This window comes from Otolemur garnettii, unplaced genomic scaffold (assembly GCF_000181295.1).
Source record: "Otolemur garnettii isolate 467f Iridium unplaced genomic scaffold, OtoGar3 scaffold00202, whole genome shotgun sequence".
Lineage (NCBI taxonomy): Eukaryota > Metazoa > Chordata > Mammalia > Primates > Galagidae > Otolemur > Otolemur garnettii.
In genome coordinates this window covers 1,968,085-1,975,625 of record NW_003852597.1, presented here as the reverse complement: position 1 = coordinate 1,975,625, position 7,541 = coordinate 1,968,085, and the positions used below count along the sequence as shown (strand labels likewise).

At 41.7% G+C, this 7,541-nt stretch overlaps 1 pseudogene; it reads right to left on the bottom strand.

The window, feature by feature from the left end:
- Positions 1-5,909: 5,909 nt before the first annotated feature.
- Positions 5,910-6,395, bottom strand: LOC100947205 (annotated as a pseudogene).
- Between the last annotated feature and the right edge of the window lie 1,146 nt (positions 6,396-7,541).

The window sequence follows — 7,541 nt, the reverse complement described above, 5'->3', positions numbered from 1 at the left end:
TGTTGTTTGGCGGGTCCGGGCTAGGGATTCGAACCCGCCACCTTAGGTGTACGTGGCTGGCGCCTTAGCCGGTTGAGCTATAGGCGCCGAGCCAACACACACAGATTTTAAAAGTATCTACACAGGAGGGAGGTGCAACCTCATTATGACTTGCTGAGGTAGGAGGAACTGGTGACAAAAACATGATAATGAAAAGGTAGCCTGGTCCAAAGATCAAATTTAATGGAGAAAACAAAGCAAGCTATCTTGGAGGTGAGCATAGGGGAGAAAATTTCTTGGACAGTTGTTGACTGACTGTTAATACTAGAAACAAAGAGTCTGATAAAATCTCACCTTGCTTCTCATTGCTTAGAAGGGAGAAGAAGTTCAGTTTATCACATGTTTCGGAATTCCTGCTGTGTGCCAGGTACTTTGCCAAGTGCCTGGGATATTTTGTCCTGTGAAATTCAATCTGTGAGCTGGAAGAACGCTCTGAGCCCTGATCTCTTGCATGAAGAATCTAAGACTTCCTCTGGTGGCCTAAAAAGCTCTTCATATTCTCATCTGATTGTCTTTGCAGCCTCATCTTCCAAAATAACAGATAGCTGCCATCTGCTGAGTTTAAATGTGTCACACGTCTTATCTGTCGTGATTGGATTTTCCTCTTTCTGTTGCGGCTGCCAAACAGGATTCTTTTGTCCCTCATTAGTTATCCCTTCTTCTCAGACATTTCCACCCTCTACTTTACTTCCAGTTCTTTCCCTTTGAGCAATAAACATGCTGGCTTATTTTGTACGTAAATAAAGCCATGGTTGTTAAAGAAGAGAAATTTCTTAGACAGATGAATACCTTGTTTGTACAGAAGGTTGTTTCAAAAGTGTGTCCTTGTGGATGTTGGAACATACTTTTTCTCTCTTCCTGGAGCATGGAAGTTAAAAGAAAAAAACAAGAAGTAGAGGGCTATGAGAACTCAGCTGACTTAAAACTGAACATATCCAGTAGGGGCAGCCTGGTTTTCACTCTATGTGTGTATATGGTTTCTGTAATGATGTACAGATTTTCTGAAATCCAGAGAGCTCGTGACAGACTCAGCCTTCCTTCATGAACTCATCACTTATGTCTTGATTCTTTTTTTTTTTTGGCCGGGGCTGGGTTTGAACCCACCACCTCTGGTATATGAGGCCAGCGCCCTACTCCTTGAGTCACAGGCGCCACCCAACAATATTTGCCTTTTTTTTTTTTTTCAGTTTTTGGCCAGGGCTGGGTTTGAACCCATCACCTCCAGTATATGGGGCTGGCACCCTACTCCTTATGTCTGATTATTTTCATCTACACTCTTGGTGCCTTTTCTGATCCCAGTGACTTTTTTTTTTTTTTTTTTTTTTGAAAAAGAGCCTCAAGATGTCGCCCTGGTAGAGTGCTATGGCATCACAGCTCACAGAAAGCTCCAACTCTTGGGCTCAAGCGATTTTCCTGCCTCCGCCTCCCAAGTAGCTGGGACTACAGGCGCCTGCCACAAAGCCCACCTGGCTATTTTTTGTTGCAGCCATCATTGTTGTTTGGCTGGCCTGGGCTGGATTCGAAGCCGCCAGCTCAGGTGTATGTGGCTGGTGCTTTAGCTGCTTGAGCTGCTGATTTTTTTTTTTAAGAAAGGTTTTTATTTTCATTTAGTAGAGTTTTTTTAATAAAATGGGGAAATAATTTTTTGTTTTTTCTCTTTTGGCTAATATTGCCTTCGTTTTCAAATCTTTTTTGAAAAATCACTATATTAATAAATTTCTTAATTGGGTTCTAAATCCTCTGATTGGTATGACAATGGAAGTGAGAAAGGAAGATGTGAGGAGTTGGGTGTAGGAACTGCAGGTTAATTTGTGCCTTCTCAGTTTCCTCCATCTCTTCTTCCTACTTAGCCTAAATCCAGTAGGTGTGTTTTTGGCTCCTAGTTGACATCCTATCTGTGAGTTCTGGGGGCCTAAAGAGGTCTTGACTCTTTTTCATAAAGAAGCTTCCCAGTGTTGTCCTACTGAGGTTACTACTTGCACTGGTCCCTGGGCTCCCAGATCTAACCTATTGTTAATCTTTTTTATTTATTTGTTTCCCCTTAGCCTTTTGCTTCAGAGAAATCACAAACCAGTGGAAAAGTTGAAAGAATAATCCAATGAGCATTAGGATCTTTTCAACCAGTTTCTCTGGTTTTCATTTTAATGTTTTGCCACATTTATTCTGTCTCTGCAGATAAAGATAGATAGATAATAGACATTTACTATTTGAAAGTAAGGTACAAAGTTTTTGACACTTGCTCAAATATTTCTTCCTAAGAAACAAGGATATTCTACGTAGCCACCGTACCATTATAATACTAGAAAATTGACGTATTAATTATTATATCAATTACTTAATAATTAACTTACTAATCACAAGTGGAAAATGTTTTGTGGATCAACACCTTAACCAAATTACCTCATTTAACATTACCAGTAGTGTTGACAGTCTGTCATTATGTGCTATATGATGTAACGCAATGAGAAATACACATCACCCACATAGTGTCTGTGCCAGAAACGTTTAACCTTAATCTAATCATGAGGAAGTAATCAGATAAATCTGACACATAGGACACACTACAAGTTGACTTGGCCTCTGAATAAAGAAAGGCAGTCACATCAGAAAAACATGAAGGGAGGCTGGGTGTGGTGGCTCATGTCTGTAATCCTAGCACTCTGGGAGGCTGAGGTAGGTGGAGTGCTTGAACTCAGGAATTTGAGACCAGCCTGAAAATGAGTGAGACTCTGTCTCTACCAAAAATAGAAAAATTAGCCAGGCATGGTGGCAGGCACCTGTAGTCCTAGTTACTCCCAAGGCTAAGGAGTGCTTGAGCCTAAGAGTTTGAGGTGGCTGTGAGGTAGGATGACACCATGGCACTCTAGCCAGGGCAATAAAATGAGATTGTCTCAACAAACAAACAAAACAAAACAAAACAAAACAAAACCATGAAGAAGGTAGGCTATTACTAATTAAAACACAAAGCCCAGGCTCAGGGCTTGTAGCTCAGCGGCTAGGGCGCCAGCCATATACACTGGCGCTGGTGGGTTCAAATCTAGCCCAGGCCTGCTAACAACGATGACAACTACAACCAAAAAATAGCCAGGCATTGTGGCAGGCACCTATAGTCCCAGCTACTTGGGAGGCTGAGGCAAGAGAATCGCTTAAGCTCAAGAGTTAAGAGGTTGCTGTGGGCTGTGGCACCATGGCACTCTACCCAGGGTGACAAAACATAGTGAGACTGTCTCCAAAAAAAAAAAAATACAAAGCCTGACCATTAAGTTTGTGAACTCATCCTAGAAAAAGTGCTACACAACACCTCATTGGTGAATATCAGTATGGTCACCTTCAGAGTACTCCCCTTGGCCATCTGGTGACTGTAATGATAGTTGGCAATGAGATATGTGACACTTATTTGCACACTTAATTGTCCGACTTCATATGCTAAAAGAGACAAAATAGCCCAAAGCAATAGATGAAATGTATTAAAACCCAGGTGTGAGGAAAACTAGATATAAAAGATGTTAGGGGTATAATTTGGTACATGTTTTTTTCTTTTGAGACAGAGCCTCAAGCTGTCTCTCTGGGTAGAATGCTATAGCATCACAGCTCAAGCAACCTCCAACTCCTGGGCTCAAGCACTTTTCCTGCCTCTGCCTTCCAAGTAGCTGGAACTACTATGCCACAATACCTGGCTATTTTTTGGTTGCAGTCATCATTATTGTTTGGTGGCCCAGGCTGGATTCAAACCTGCCAGCTCAGGTGTATGTGGCTGGTGCCTTAGCGGCTTGAGCCACAGGCGCTGAACTGTAATTTGGTGAATTTTAATATGGACTGTACATGACAGTATTAAATTCTTGTTATTCTTACATAAAACCATGTTAGTAGTTATTTTGGTGATTTCAGTTCTAACTTTTTTTGTGTGTGTGTGAAAACAGAGTTTCACTTTATCACCCACAGTAGAGTGCTGTGGCGTCACACAGCTCATAGCAACCTCCGTCTCCTAGGCTTAGGCGATTCTCTTGCCTCAGTCTCCCAAATAGCTGGGACTACAGGTGCCTTCCACAACACCCAGCTATTTTTTTGTTGCAATTTGGCCGGGGACAGGTTGAACCTGCCACCCTCCGTATATGGGGCCAGGACCCTGCCCACAGGTGCCACCCTCCAGTTCTAACTTTTTTTAAAAAGTATTTTTATTCTTGTTTGCCTTAGCATTTGGAACTATATACTTTATAATATATTTTAATTAAAAAGAAACTATTTTCCATCTTATTCCCTTGTGCAGTTTTGCAGTATTCCAGGAGGTCACCACCTTGCTCTCTGTGCAGTATCGGATGGACACCAAGAGGGCTCCCCTCTCTGAGACATTCAGAACCTTTGCATTGCTGATTATGGGCTGGGGTTTTTTAGAATGTAGGGAGTTCTAAAATACAGACTTTTAAAAGTCTGTAGTGATTCTATACAGAATTTGGTCCTTTCATTTACAGTGAAAAAGTGATTGGTAGGATTTTTATTTCCTGAGGATTATCTGTTTCCAGATCCTGTTTTACATTATTCATTCATTAGTGTATTATTCAACAAATATTTACTGAGTGCCTACTGGGTGTCAGGTACTGTGCCAAGTGACGAGTGTCATGAAAAAGACATTATGCGTCACTTAGAGTTTTCAATCTAGATGGGGAACCAACCTTGAACCCAAGTAAGCATTCAGTTATATCTGTGGGAAGAACTCCAAAGGAAAGCTAGAGGTGCTGGGAAAGAGGATAGTGGGAACACACCAGGCTGAGCTGTCGTCTCAGAGTACAGCTCTGAAGATCCTCCCCCACCTCAACCTCTCATTACACCCAGTCCCTGTCTGCCTGATTCTGGTACATTCTCTCCCCTACTTTAAGAGTGAGAAACAGCTAACTTAATCTATGATATCCTTGGATATCAATTTATAAAAATTAATTGTTACCACATTATAGCATCTATCAGTACTTCCTTTTTATGGCCATATAATATTAAATTGTATGATAATACCACATTTTATTTGTCCATTCATCAATTGATGGATATTTAGGTCGCTTCTAGTTTTCTTTTTTGTAGCTTTTTGGCTGGGGCTGAATTTGAACCTGCCACCTCCGGTACATGGGGCCGGCACCCTACTCCTTGAGCCACAGGAGCCACCCCAATTCTACTTTTAACTGTGATAAGTAATACTGCTATGAACATTTGTGTGCAAGCTTTTGTGAGGACTGATTGTTTTCATTTCTTGGGCAGTAGAATTGCTGAATCACATAGTAACTCTGTATTAAACTTGTTGAGGACTTGCCAGACTATTCTCCAAAGCTGCTGCCCCATTTTACATTCCTACCAACAGTGTGGAAGGGGTCCATTTCTCTTCACACTTTCCACTCTGAATACTTAGGGTGACTGACAGTGATGATGTCTCTGGCTTTTTGCTCTACATTCTGAGAGATTTCAACTTATTTTCTGATCCCTTTTGTTTCTGCTATCATGTATTTAATTCTTCAGGTTTTTTTTTTTTTTAGGATACATTAAAATTTGGTTTAATAATTTTTTGCAGCAAAAAAAAAATCACATTTGTAGTGAACAAACAACATACATTTTTAGGCTATTATTTTTAACTACCATCCCATGAATTCATAGGGAAGAGGCTCCAGTAGCTCAGGGAGGCATCTTGCCATCGAATGTGACAAAACATTGACTTTTGAATTCATGGGAAATAGGTTCCAGCACCTCGTATCACTGTTACACGGGGTCTAATTGGTTATCCTGTGTGCTATGCTGTACACCTATTATGTCACGAGCTCATGGAGAGTAAATAGGTTCTTGCACCTAAAAGCCTGGGTCCACTGGTACTCCTGTGTGCTATGTTATATGCTTTATGCCATGAATTCATAGGGAATGGGTTCCAGGAGCTCAGGCTCCTTTCCATTGGTTCTCACAAAGTGGGCTTCTCTGGGTGCAGCAGGCTGGTGCTTCAGTTGAACCCAGGTACCTTTCTCTTTGGCTTCCTTCTTTTTCTGGTCATTTTCCTTCACACGTTTCAGGAAGCTATCTCGGCTCTTAGAGTGCTTAATATGCTCAATACGAACATTAATCCTCTTGGCAAGACTCTTGCCCTTAACTTGTTTGTTTACAACAATGCCAACAGCATGCTGGGTAACATTGTAGACTCTTCCAGTTTTGCCATGGTAACATTTGTGTGGCATGCCTTTTTGAACAGTACCCATTCCCTTGATGTCTACAGTATCACCTTTCTTGTAGATTCGCATGTATGTGGCCAAAGGAACAACTCCATGTTTTCTAAAAGGCCTAGAGAACATGTATCGGGGGCCTCTCCTCTTTCCCTTTGTGTTCGTCATTTTGGTGAATTACTGAAAGATGGCATCTCAGTTCTTCAGGTTTTTAAGAAATTCACTAGATGCACCTTTTTAATGGTCTCCTCTACCCATTTCATGAATAAATTCTTTTTTCTCTCTGAGGATTTTCATGATTTTTTTTCCTAAGTTTTCTTCTCCCTGTGCATTTTCTCTTTTTCCATGTTGCATTTGTTTTTCATTTGTTTTGGTCTCCTGTCTCCTGTCTTTTGCATATGTTTTCCTCTAATGCTTTATGACCTTGGCTGTCAGCTCATATTTAAGAATGCAGTGGGGTTTTTTTAGTATCACCTTCACTCCCACTTCCAGTATACCTGATACTGCTAGTGACTAAGTCTTTGGGGGAGTTCTGTGGTTTATTTCACATTATTGTTCAGCTTTTCCCACTACCAGTGTAGGATTCAACTTTCTTAGTTTTGTTGAGTCCCACTTATTTGCTTTCCAGCTTCCAAACTTTTATTTTTTATTTTTTTGAGACAGAATCTCACTTTGCTGCCCTTGGTAGAATGCTGTGGCATCATAGCTCACAGTAACATCAAACTCTTGGGCTCAAGACATCCTCTTGCTCAGCATCCTAAGTAGCTGGGACTACAGGCACCCATCACAACAGCCATCTATTTTTAGAGATGGGTCTCACTCTTGCTCAGGCTGATCTTGAATTCCTGGGCTCAAAGAATCCACCCACCTTGGCCTCCCAGAGTGCTAGGATTATTGGTGTGTGCCATCATGCCGAGTATCCAAACTTTTAGTGCTGGTTATTCTTTTTGTCATTGTCTGTACTTCTGCTTTGTAATAAACCCTTTTCTGTCATTTTGGGGGACTTGAGGGGGAGCAGACCTGTGTGTGTACTCTAAATCAGGGTCGACAAATTATGGTATGGATTTGTGGCCAGATCCAGCCCACAGCTTGTTCATGTGTGGCCTGACTTAAAAATGGTTTTTACATTTTCAAGAATGTTGTTAAGGGCTCGGCGCCTGTGGCTCAAGCGGCTAAAGCGCCAGCCACATACACCTAAGGTGGTGGGTTCGAATCCCCAGCCCGGGCCCGCCAAACAACAATGATGGCTGCAACCAGAAAATGGCCGGGCGTTGTGGTGGGCACCTGTAGTCCCAGCTACTTGGGAGGCTGAGGCAG